Genomic DNA, 13,019 nt, shown 5'->3' on the forward strand with positions numbered 1-13,019 from the left:
CCATTTCTTCCAGGTTGTCCAGTTTGGCATATAATTTTTCATAGTATTCTCTAATAATTGTTTGTATTTCTGTGGTGTTTATTGTGATCTCTCCTCTTTCACTCATGATTTCACCCACTTGGATTCTCTCTCTTTTCATTTTGAGAAGTTTGGCTAAGGGTTTATCCATTTTATTTATTTATTTTTAAACAAATTTTTAGATTCATTGATCTGTTCTACTCTTTTTAAAAAATTATATAATGTTTATTTTTGCTCTAACCTTTATTATCTCTCTTTTTCTCCTGGCTTTGTGGTTTCTTTGCTGTTCTGCTTCTAGTTTCTTTAAGTGTGCTTTTAGATTTAATATTTGGGATTTTTCTTGTTTCATGAGATAGGCCTGGATTTGTTGTGTTTTCATTTTCATTTACTTCCATATATTTTTAAATTTCTTCTTAAATGTCTGGTTGGCCCATTCATTCTTTTAACCTCCACGCATTTGGAGGCTTTCCAAGTTTTTTCTTGTCGTTGATTTCAAGTTTCTGAAACTGTGATCTGAAAGTGTGCATGGTAAGATATCAATTCTGTTATATATATTGAGGGCTGTTTTGTGACCCAGTATGTGATCTATCATGAAAAATGTTCCATGTGTACTCGAGAAGAATGTGTATTCTGCTGCTTTTGGATGAAAAGTTCTGAATGTATCTGTCAAGTCTATCTGGTCCAGTGTATCATTCAAGGTCATGGTTTCTTTATTGATGTTCTACCTAGATATGTCCATTGTTGTAAATGGAGTATTAAAGTCCCCTGCAATTACCGTATTGTTATCAATAGATTGCTTATGTTTGTGATTAATTGATTTACATACTTGGGTGCTCTCAAGTTGGGGGAATAAACATTTACAAATGTTAGATCTTGATGGATAGACCCTGTAATTATGATATAATGCCCTTCTTCATCTCTTGTTACAGCCTTTAGTTTAAAATCTAGTTTGTCTGGTATAAGTATGGCTACTCCAGCTTTATTTTGACTTCCTGTAGCACGATAGATGGCTCTGCCTCCCCTCACTTTCAATCTGAAGGTGTCCTTAGGTCTAAAATGGGTCTCTGGTAGACAGCATATAGATGAATCTTGTTTTTGTTTTTTGTTTTTTTTTTTTGTTTGTTTTGTTTTTTTATCCATTCTGATACTCTATGCCTTTTGATTAGGGCATTTAGTCCATTTACATTTAGAGTTATTACTGAAAGATATGGATTCAGGGTCCTTGTGTTATCTGTAGGTTTCATGCTTGTGGTGATGTCTCTAGTCCTTTGTAGTCTTTGCAGTATTTCACTCACAGAGACCCCTTAGACTCTCTTGCAGGGCTGATTTAGTGGTCATGAACACTTTCAGTTTTTGTTTGTCTGGGGAAGCTTCTATCTCTCCTTCTATTCTGAATGACAGCCTTGCTGGATAAAGGATTCTTGCTGTCTATTTTTCCCATTCAGCATATTGATTATTTCCTGCCACTCCTTTCTGGCCTGACAAGTTTCAGTGGACAGGTCTGCCACTATCCTTATGTATCTAACCTTGTAGGTTAAGACTAATTTTTCCGGGGCGCCTGGGTGGCTCAGTCGGTTGAGCATCCGACTTTGGCTCAGGTCATGATCTCACAGCTTGTGAGTTCGAGCCCCACGTCGGGCTCTGTGCTGACAGCTCAGAGCCTGGAGCCTGCTTCTGCTTCTGTGTCTCCCTCTCTCTCTGCCCCTAACCCACTCACATTCTGTCTCTGTCTCTCTCAAAAATAAATAAACATTAAAAAAATTTTTTTAAATAAATAAATTTAAAAAAAGACTAATTTTTCCCTAGCTGCTTTCAGAATTCTCTTGTTATGTTTGTATTTTGCCAGTTTCACTAAGATATGCCATGGTGAAGACCTATTCTTGTTAAATCTTAAGGGAATTCTCTGTGCCTTCTGAATTTAGATGTCTACTTCCTTTCCCAGATTAGGGAGGTTCTCAGCTATAATTTGTTCAAGTAAACCCTCTTCCCCTTTCTCTCTCTCTCTTCTTCTTCTGGAACTCCTTGATACAGATATTACTATGTCTCACAGAATCACTTGGTTCTCTAATTCTTCCCTCATGGTCTAGTATTTTCTTATCTCTCCTTTTCTTGGCTTCATAATTGTCCATAATCCTATCATCTATTTCACTTATCCTCTGTTCTGTTTCCTCCATCCTTGCTGTCAGTGCAACTAGTTTATTTTCTGCCTCATTTACAGCATTTCTTATTCATGGTGACTATTTCTTAGTTCCTTGATCTCTGCAGCAATAGATTCCCTGCTATCTTCTATGCTTTTTTCAAACCCAGCTATTAATCTTATGACTATTATTCTAAATTCTTGATCAGATATATTGTTCATATCTATTTTGAGCAACTCTCTAGCTGTCATTTCTTCTTTGAACTTCTTTTGAGAAGAATTCTTCTGTTTCATCATTTTTGGCTAGTTTTCTGTCCTGTATGTATTTTATTGTTTTGTTATCAGTCCTGCTCCTGTGAGTACTACTATAGTAAAAAGGGGTAATACTCAGTTTAGGGCCTGGCCCTTCAAAAGGTGTTTTTGGAGTCCATTGAGTGCTCTCTATTGTTGTTGCTTTATCTCCTTACTTATAGTGGTGGTTTGGACCTTCCATCAGGTGTGCTTTGATTTGTTCATCAAAGTAACCCTGGAAAACATTTTTAAAAGGGGTGGTGGTGGAAGAAGTCTTATCTCATACAAAGAGAGAAATGATAGGGGCAAGGGAAAGGAAGAGAAAAAAAAATTTGACCAGGCAGAGAATCAGAGAAACTGTATAGTTTAATCCAGAGAGAAAGAGAGGGGAAAAAAAAGAAGGAGATACAGAAAAGGTGTAAAAAGAATAGATTAAAAATGTCTGTGGCCTGTCAAGTTATTCCTGTGGGTCCCTGGAGATGTTTCTGTTACTCTGTAACCCAGATTCCTGGAATTCTGTCTTCTGGTCTCAGTACTACTGTGTTTGAAGAATGAGGGAACTTCAAGTCCCCCTACTTCTCCACGGTGTTGACTCTTTGATCTAAAAATTGTTAATATTAAAAGTAAACATAACAACAATACTTTGTTGCTCAATCTATAATATAAATAAAATGTAAAATGTAGCATCAATAACCTAACATATGAAGGGGTAGTGCAGACATGAAAGTATAAAGTTTCTGTATGCTATTAAAGTTATTATATGCTTAAAATAGAATGTTATAGTCTACAGCCATACCACCCTGAACATGCCTGATCTGGTCTAAATTAGAATGTTACAAGTATATTTTATGTAAGCCTCATGGTAACCACAAAGGAAACACCTGCAGATACACAAAAAGATTATGATAAAGGAGTAAAATCATACCACTAGAAAATGTTATCAAATCACAAAGGAAGAGAGCAAGAAAGAAGGCAAGAAACAAAGGATCTACAAAACAGAAGACAATAAAATGGCAACAGTAAATCTTTACTTATGAATAATTGCTTTAGTATAAATGGATTAAGTTCCTAATTAAGAAATAGAATAGCTGAAGTTATTTTTAAAAAAAAGATTCAATGGTATGCTGCATACAAAAGACCTTCTTTAGCTTTAAGGACACACATGCACAGAGTGGAGGAATGGAAAAATATATTTCAAGCAATGGTAACCAAAAGAAAGCAGGGATGGTTATGCTTATATCAGAAGAAATGGACCTTAAGTTAAAATTGATAAAAACAGACAAAAAAATTATTATATAATGATAAAGAGGTTTCCATTAAAAAGATAAGGAGAGAAGATTCAAGTAAATAAAATCAGAAATAAAAGAAGAGACAATATCACTGATACCACAGAAATACTAAGGATCTTTAAAAATCACCATGAATAACTCTACACCCACAATTATATAACCTAGAAGAAATAGATATATTTGTAGAAACATACAATCTACCAACACTGAATTATGAAGAAATAGAAAATCTGAGCAGACCATTAAATAAGGATAATACCTAATTACTAAAGCAATAATCAAAAACCTTCCAACCAAATAATATCCCAGGGCCAGATGTTTTCACTGGTGAATTCTAGCAAACATGTGTAGAATTAATACTAATCCTTCTCAAACTATTAGAAAAGTTGAAAACCAGGGAATAGTCCCCAAACTGTTTTACTAGGCCAAACTTGATATCAAGGTCTGGTGGGACACTACAAGAAAAGAAAACTCTAGGCCAATATCCCTGAAGTACATAGTTGCAAAAAGTTTCAAAAAGATACTAGCAAATTGAATTAAACATCACATTGAAAATATACACCATGATCACAGTGTGTTCATCCCTGGGGTGCAAGTATGGTTCAACAAATGCAAATCAATATATGTGTAACATCACATTCATAAAATGAAAGAGAAAAGTGACACAATCCTCTCATGATGCAGAAAAATAATTTAAGAAAATTCAAGAATGATTCGTAATAAAAGCTGTCAATAAACTGGGTGTGAATGAGCATAAATCAACATAATAAAAGCCATAAGGTTTGGGATTTCACCAGTATTAAATCCTTGTGAATCCATAAATCAAAAAATGTGTAGTTGAATTTTAATTAAAGGGACTAACGCTTATGTAGAAACTATATCCTTACAAAATTGTCTCTGCTATTACAAAAGACTCACGATAACCATAGAAACAAGTATTATAAATTATAAATTATAAAGGAATATTTTATGTTTATTATTTTCATTAAGATCAAATTGAACCATTTTATCTTTTTTGCTCTTTTAATAGTAAAACCTGAGAAATAGATTAGTAGGTTAAACCTGAGAAAGCTTTTAATTACATAATTATTGGAAATTTACAAAACCCTTAGAAGTCATATTTAAGAGCTCAAATATCAGTTTTACAGTTCATGAGTTATTGTGATCTAAATGATGCCTAACTGAACTACATTTTAGATTCATTTCTAGATATCAATATAGTTTTTTGCCCAGAGATTTTAGAGTCAAATATATTCTAGATTTCCAATAAGGGATGGGGTAATTATGCAATTTTACATTTACCCTAATTTAAGCTACAGAAGAAAACATTACTGTGACTAATCTGAAAGATTGGAGAAGCCTAAATTAATAAACTAAAATGAAATAAGGGAAAGAGATAAGGAAGTTCAAATGTATGTGAAGAGCAATAATCTAAATCTTAAGGAGAAGTTATGTGTTAAAAATATTCTGGGTACAACTATTGGAGAAAGCAGCTAGGGAACTAATAATTCTTAATGTAGTGGTCAAAAAAATCTTCCTATACCAAATTCTTCATCAGTTCTTCATCAGTTAAGGCTTATAAGTATCATTTTCAAAATAACTCAAACCAACGGACAAAATGTCCCTAGATGCCAAATCTTTTGTATTCCACACACCACAGTAAGTCCTACTGATTGTTAATTGCAATGATAATATGATCTTACCAGATAGTTAATAATTAGAATATTTTCAATAATCAGTTTTTTTTTTTGTTAATATGGTTACATAAAAGGATACAGACTTCCCTTTTTTTTTGAAGTTATACTTTTAATTCATGGATGGGATGTTTTGGGGGGAATATGTAGTTTTCTTTCCAGGGCTAGGAAGATCGTATGTAGAGACAGCATATATATCTAGAATATTCTGAATAATATAGGCTGATAATCCTTTCTTTTCTGATTTTGGTGAAACAATGGTGCTGTACTTTGTAAAATCACATATATATACACTGTCAGATCTAGAAATCATGCTCCCTGATAAGTATACTTAAATTATCATAGATTTCCAGAAGGATAAATACATGAGGACATTTTTGTGATAGGGAAGAGTGGGATTTATATGATGCCAAACATAAGAAGGATGGGATAAGTATAGTGCAATGGAAATATATTATGGAAAGTTTTGTAGCTTTGCAAGATAATCTATTTTGAGATCATTTGATTACCAATTTTGATTGCATATGCAACCTTACTTTTCCTTTCCTAAGTAGATTAGCATATTTTCAGGCTTCAGAGATTAGGACACAAATATTTTGGGAAGGCAATTATTCTACCCACCACACTCTTCTTATTCCATTCATCTTTCTAGGAACTCATTCCATTATCTTATAATCTGTACCTATTCTCTTTCTTGGTGAATTTTTCTTCTTGAAATGTAAAGTTCTTATCATTTTTCTCTTGTACCCATCAAAACATCATACAATAAAAATGATACCACTCAGCTTCCAGGTTATTGGTCAGATGGAGGTGGAAAAGTGGCATGGCCAGAAGGGACATGGAAGCTCCATGCAATTCTCCACATACTTTGCCTTACACAGCTCTTCAATCTGACAATTCCTGAGTTATATCCTTTATAATAAACTCATGACCTAGTAAGTAAAATGTTCTCCTGAGTTCTGTGAGTTTCTTTAGCACATAAATCAAGTACAAGGGGGTGTCCATGGAAATTTCTGATTTATAGTCCATTGGTCCAAAACACACATGATAACCAGAACTTGAGATTGGTGTTGACTATGAGGAGGGTAGGGAGGGGGATGTCTTGTGGAACTGAGCACATAATCTGTGGGATCTGATACTATCTCTGGGTAGACAGCATCAGAGTTAAGTTAAATTGGAGAACACTCAGTTGGCGTTGCAGAGTTGCTTGGTGTGAGAATTAAGCCCACATATTTGGTGATCAGAAGAAGTGAAATAGACTATTCTGTGAATAGAGTATTGATGGTAGGGGAGTGTTTTGTTCTGTTTTGTTTCCTTTACATTTGATATCAGAGAGGTAGTGTTTATTAGCATGGCCCTAGCTAACAGAAATATGAGGTTTGGGAAGAGAAAGATAAAAGGACAAGAAATGAGGAATCTTTAATTCCTGGGTGGCCACGTGGTCCCCCCCTCCCCCCGGGTATACAGCACCAGCTGTGCAGCAATCCATAACGGATTACCATAAAGGTAAAAGTTACTAATCGAACTTAGAGATGGATCAGACTCCTGGGGAGTTGGTTCACCAGATGCCTAAGGAAATGCAAAATAACAAGAAAAAGGAGAAAAATTTAATCCCTTGGTTACTGGTATCCATAATAGCTAAAATGAAATTAAAAGAGAGTGTTGGCTCAAATATGGATGCTAGACCATATTCAGATTTTAATATAAGCTTCAGCCACTAACCTTAAAGCTGGCTTCTGTGGGAAAAAAAATTATTAGGGTCAATGGAATGTATCCGTAAGACCTCTGATTATCAGGAAAATGGTCCACGTCAGGTGGGAGCAAAACCAACTATTAAAATCAGGGATATGGTGTGAAGGAGTTGTTTCATTTTGTGTATTGCAATCAGAACATTTACCAAAATGGATTTTAAGAGTAATTCAGGGGGATTTTCTCCGGTGTTGAATGCGACAGGATGGAAGAGTATGCTTGGGTTGATACAAGATCCACAGCTCATTATGGAACAATCATAGATGACTTTACATGATCTAGGTATAGAGCAGGTTATTCCCAAGGAAACAGCCAGCTTGATAGGCTGGACAAAAGCCACCATAAGGTCTGTTTACCCTTAGAGGGGAAACTGTCTACCCCTATAAATGCCAAGTGGAACACTCCAGATGAAGCAGCTGATATGGTTCATATGTAGCAAGCCAGGTGTACCACGCTCTGTGATAATTGGGATAATCACCCACCAAATATGCCCATTACACAGGCCACGATAAATGCTGTGGTTAAGAGAGACCCCATGAAACTTTACAGCACAACTGAAAGGCAGTTCAGAAACCTTTATGAAAGTTTCTCTCTGAGCTTCTTCTCCTGGATCTTCAGATACCAACAAAATCATTAGGTTGATTAACAGGAGAAAAGAGAAAGGAGAGAAGAAAGTCAAGGGATTATTTTTAACAATGTGGAATAAAACAGCTATTACTAACGAAAGTGAATAAAGCAAATACTGGTAAGAATGTAGCAAAGGGGAAACAGAAAAGGAATAGTCAGGAGTCTTACCCCAGAAGGATGGAAACCTTTAGATAGTTATTAAGAAACGCGATGAGGGGTACCTGGGTGGCTCAGTCCTTAAGCGGCCCACTTCCGCTCAGATCATGATCTCCCAGTTGGTGAGTTCCAGGCCCACATCGGTCTCTGTGCTGACAGCTCAGAGCCTGGAGCCTGCTTCCGATTCTGTGTCTCCTTCTCTCTCTGCCCCTCCCCTGCTCTCTCTCTCTCTCTCTCTCTCTCTCAAAAATAAACATTAGAAAGAGAGAAACGAAGAAAGAGAGAAACGAAGAAAGAAAGAAAGAAAGAAAGAAAGAAAGAAAGAAAGAAAGAAAGAAAGAAAGAAAGAAAGAAAGATGTCATGAGTGGGGTTCCTGGGTGGCTTGGGTGGTGAAGTTCATTTTGGCTCAGGTCATGATCTCAAAGTTCTGCTCCTCCCCAGCTTGCATGCGTATGTGCATGTGCGTGCTCATGCTCTCTCTCCCTCTCTCCAAATAAATATATAAACAAACATTAATTTAAAAACAAAATAATGCAATGAGTAATGCAGACATTGGTGGGGTTAAAGCAAAGGTTTTAATACAGCATTAACAAAGGTTGGACAGGCCCCTAACAGGTTACCTAATATTAAGGGTCCCCAAACAAGTCTGCTATTTTTACCCCAGCTTGGAGAAATTTAAAAAGCCAGAGGCAGAGATTACAATGAGAAACCTGACCAGCACTTGCTTGGGATAGTGGTAGGACAGATTGACCAGATAAAGATTGACAAAAGAGCCAGGGTCTCTTGGCTCCACCCCTAGCTGGGAACCTAAAGCCTTTTTCTGGTGAGAGGATTAAATGGTCAGGGGATGGAGAAGAGAAGTTCCCAGGATTCCTTGATATAGGAGCTCCATGCACTGTGGTACAAAATCCATTGTATGCGCCTTGACTCAGGCTACGATTAGGTTAAAAGAACCAAAAATTATATGGGTTGATAGCATTACAAAAGTGGGAATGTTTAAGTAGGTTTTATGTAAACATGTAGTGTTTCTTTTACCTGAATGTATGGAAATAAGTTCTTATGGGAATGGAATACTATGTCTGGCTGAGGAGCATTTCCCCTATCTCCTACTATAAAATCAAAATCTATTGATGAAGTTCTATTCTATAGTTAGGAATGTAAGGATTGATGGAATTAAGGTAAGGTTTGTAAGATAATTGGCCATGTGAACAGGCTTTATGTGAAGTAATTGTGTCTTTTTTTTTTTTTTTTAACCTAATTGTATTATGGGGATAGACATTGCATGTGACTGCGGAATGATTCCCTTACCTAGTATTATAAAACAGAAGGCATGAATTCTGCCCTTCAAGCAATATTAATTGGACATGCTAAATGGGAACCAGTATAATTGCCTGAGCCCAAACAGAATAAAAGCTGGCATGCTGGTAGGAACAAATTCTCTGTGATAGCCCTTTGTGGAGCTAAGAATGGGGATTACGGCAAAAGCTTGTTAGTGTCTCCCAACAATGATCAATCGCTGGAACTCTGGACTAAAGAATTTCCATTTGATGGACATTTATTACCTTGCTATCAGACATTAATTGAAGATGCCCTTATGACTGAAGTACATAAATGATCTTGAAACCTGAAATACCTATAATGTTTTGGGTGATGTCAGAGAAATGCTCTCATAGGAATGACAATGCCTAGAAGAGGTACAAAATAAAATGGCAATGGTCTATACAGTCTCATGGAAGGTACATACCTGGGAAATGCAAAAAGGAGAAATTCACAAGCAGGGAGACTCTTTTCCCCTAGGACTGACTTTGGAAGAGCACCAGGAGCTATATGACTAGGCAGTTCACGCCAAGTTGGGGAGGACACACGTATTATAACAACTGTTTTTTTTCTTTCTCCCCTACGTCACCTCAACTTTTAAAATTTCCTCCTTCTTGAGGTGGTGCTCACAGGACCAGGGCTGCAACTACAGATGTTGGTGACAGAGATGATTCCTAAGGAAGAAACCCTAACTGTAACTGTTTACTATTTTTAAAACTTCATGTCAGAATTCTAACGGGCCTCATGGAAAGGGTTATGCCTTCACTCCATCTGGCAAAATTAGAATTAACAATGAATGAGAGTCAATTTCAATTTACATGGAAAAAACAGATGAACAGGAAAAATTTTAAATGCACCTGAAAAAATTAACAGCACATGCAGGATGTGAGATATATATATATTTTCTTTCTTTCTTTTCTTTCTTCCCTTCTTCCTTCCTTCCTTCCTTCCTTCCTTCCTTTTTCCTTTCTTTCTTTCTTTCTCTCTTTCTTTCTTTCTTTCTTTCTTTCTTTCTTTCTTTCTCTTTCTTTCTTTTAGAGAAAGACAGAAAGTGAGTGGGGCAGAGGGACAGAGAGAATCCTGAGCAGGCTCCACACTCAGCACAGAGCCCAATGTGGGGCTCTATGCAGGGTTTGATCCCACCACTCTGGCATCATGACCTGAGCTGAAATCAAGAGTCAGATGTTCAACTGAATAACCACTCAGGTGCCCCAGGACATGATATATTCTATAGGACAACTGTGTTGGTTTCTTCAATAAATCAATGGCATTGACAGCAACAACACCAAAAGTAGGGAGGGGAGACAGAATTAAAATACAAGAAACTTAAGGGATACAACCTAATGTAAATATAATATATGGACCACCATGGGTCCTGATGCACATAAACAAATGGTATATTTTTATGACCTCAGAAAAATTTGATTACTGATTCAGTATTAGTTCAAATCAACGAACCACTTGATAATTTTGTTTGAAATAATACTAGTTTTACTGTTGTATACGAATGTACACTTTTTTCAGAGTTCACTTGTAAACTGATGTGTGGAATTTGTTTAAATGCTTTAGAGCAAAGAAAGGTATATGTAAATTACATATAACAGAATCTTGATAATTTAGGTAATAAGGGGGTACATTGTACTTATATCACTGTTTCAAATATACTTTTAAAACTGTATAATAATTTTGTTAAGTATGATGTTTTCAATAGCAGAAACAAAATGAAAAAAATTGTTTAGAGAAAAATAATAAAAATTAAAACATGATTTGGCCTTATTTATTCTTCCCTTTCAACTACTTTTTGTAACTAAATTAGCAGACCATCTGATGGAAGTGGGATGTAATATGTTATTTGTTGATTAAATACTAGTATTGTCCCATATAATATTTTTTCCATAAACTATGTTTTTAAAAATTAAAGGAACTTGTTATAAACTGAAATATGTCTTAAAATTCACATGTTGAAGTCCTAACCCTCAGTACCTTTGAAGGTGATTATATTTAAACATTTGGCTTTTAAAAACTTAATTAAGAGTCTGTATTTTGGTTTGTCCCTTTGTTCATTTGTTTTGCTTCTTAAATTCTGCATATGAGTGAAACCATATGGTTTTTGTCTTTCTCAGACTCCAGAGGGGAGGTGGGTAGGTAGATGGGTGAAATAGAAGGGAATTAAGAGTATACTTATCTTGAGGATCTCTTTTGCATTGTTGGTGAGAATGCAAGCTGGTGCAGCCACTCTGGAAAACAGTATGGAGGTTCCTCAAAACTGAAAATACAACTACCCTATGACCCAGCAATTGCACTACTAGGTATTTATCCAAGGGATACAGATGTGCTGTTTCGAAGGGACACACGCACCCCAATATTTAGAGCCGTACTATCAAGAAGAGCCAAAGTATGGAAGGACCCCAAATGTCCATCGATGGATGAATGGATAAAGAAGATGTGGTATATGTATACAATGTAGTATTACTTGGCAATCAAAAAGAATGAAATCTTGCCATTTGCAACTACGTGGATGGAACTGGAACGTATTAATGCTAAGTGAAATTAGTCAGAGAAAGACAAAAATCATATGACTTCACTCATAAGAGGACTTTAAGAGACAAAACAGATGAACATAAGGGAAGAGAAACAAAAATAATATAAAAACAGGGAAGGGGACAAAACAGAAGAGACTCATAAATATGGAGAGCAAACAGAGGGTTACTGGAGGGGTTTTGGGAGGGGGGATGGGCTAAATGGGTAAGGAGCACTAAGGAATCTACCCCTGAAATCATTGTTGCACTATATGCTAACTAATTTGGATGTAAATTTAAAAAAAAATTAAGTTAAAAAAAAGTACACTTATCTTGATGAGCACCAAGTAATATATGGGAGTGTTAAATTGCTATATTGTACACCTGAAACTAACTTAACACTGTTAACTATACTGCAACTACAATTTTTAAAAAAAAATTTAAGGAGTTAACTAAGTTAAAATGAGGCCCTTAGTGTGAGTGCTAATACCATGTGATTGTATGTATAAAAAGAAAATAAATAAGACATACAGAAAAACCATGAATGTACATGCATAAATAAAATGTCATGTGAGGAACAGCCAGAGGTAGACATCAGCAAGTTGAGAAGAAAGCATATGTTAAAAAATAAATAAAGAAGAAAAAAAAAAAAAAAAGAAAGAAAGAGAGAGGGAGGGAGGAGGAAGGAAGGAAGAAAAAAAGAAAGAAAGAAAGAGCAAGAAAGAAAATGTTCACACCAAATAGTTCCACAGTTTAGTCCTGCAGAATCTAGAAATCTTGCAGACTTCATGCATTTTTTCTCTTAATCACTTCTCGGCATTTTGGCTAAGATCAAGTGCTTTTTTTCTCTTAATCCTGTTCAGTTCAAGTGGCAATGTTACTTCTTATATGACCTCATAATCTCCTTATCAAGTGATATTCCAGCCACATTCCAAGTGTTTCCTGAAAATGCTACCTCATGTTTTTGCAATATGTACAGGCTGAGAATTTTTTAAAATATTTATTTTATTTTTTTTCAAATGTTTATTTATTTTGAGGGGAACAGAGAGAGGGAGAGAGAGAATCCTAAGCAGGCTCCATACTCAGTGCAGAGCCCAACTTGGGGGCTCAATCCCACGACCATGTGATCATGATCTGAGCCAAAATCAAGAGTCAAACATTTAATACACTGAACCACGCAGGTGCCCTGAGAATTTTTGAAACATTTAAATAATGGTTTCT

General features: G+C 35.8%; 1 protein-coding gene across 3 annotated transcripts in view; it reads right to left on the bottom strand.

Annotated features, from left to right (window-relative positions):
* ADAM29 (ADAM metallopeptidase domain 29) overlaps window positions 1-13,019 on the bottom strand; it is an 82,131-nt gene that overhangs the window by 18,252 nt on the left and 50,860 nt on the right. The window contains exon 3 of one of the 3 annotated variants that reach the window (XR_006201631.1): window positions 2,864-3,047. The exons of the other annotated variants lie outside the window; for them this stretch is intronic. The gene's annotated coding sequence lies outside the window, so the exon portion shown is untranslated. Of the gene's footprint in view, window positions 1-2,863; window positions 3,048-13,019 lie in introns of those variants that run through there. 3 annotated transcript variants of the gene reach the window in all.

The sequence above is a fragment of the Panthera leo genome, chromosome B1 (assembly GCF_018350215.1).
Source record: "Panthera leo isolate Ple1 chromosome B1, P.leo_Ple1_pat1.1, whole genome shotgun sequence".
Taxonomy (NCBI): Eukaryota; Metazoa; Chordata; class Mammalia; order Carnivora; family Felidae; genus Panthera; species Panthera leo.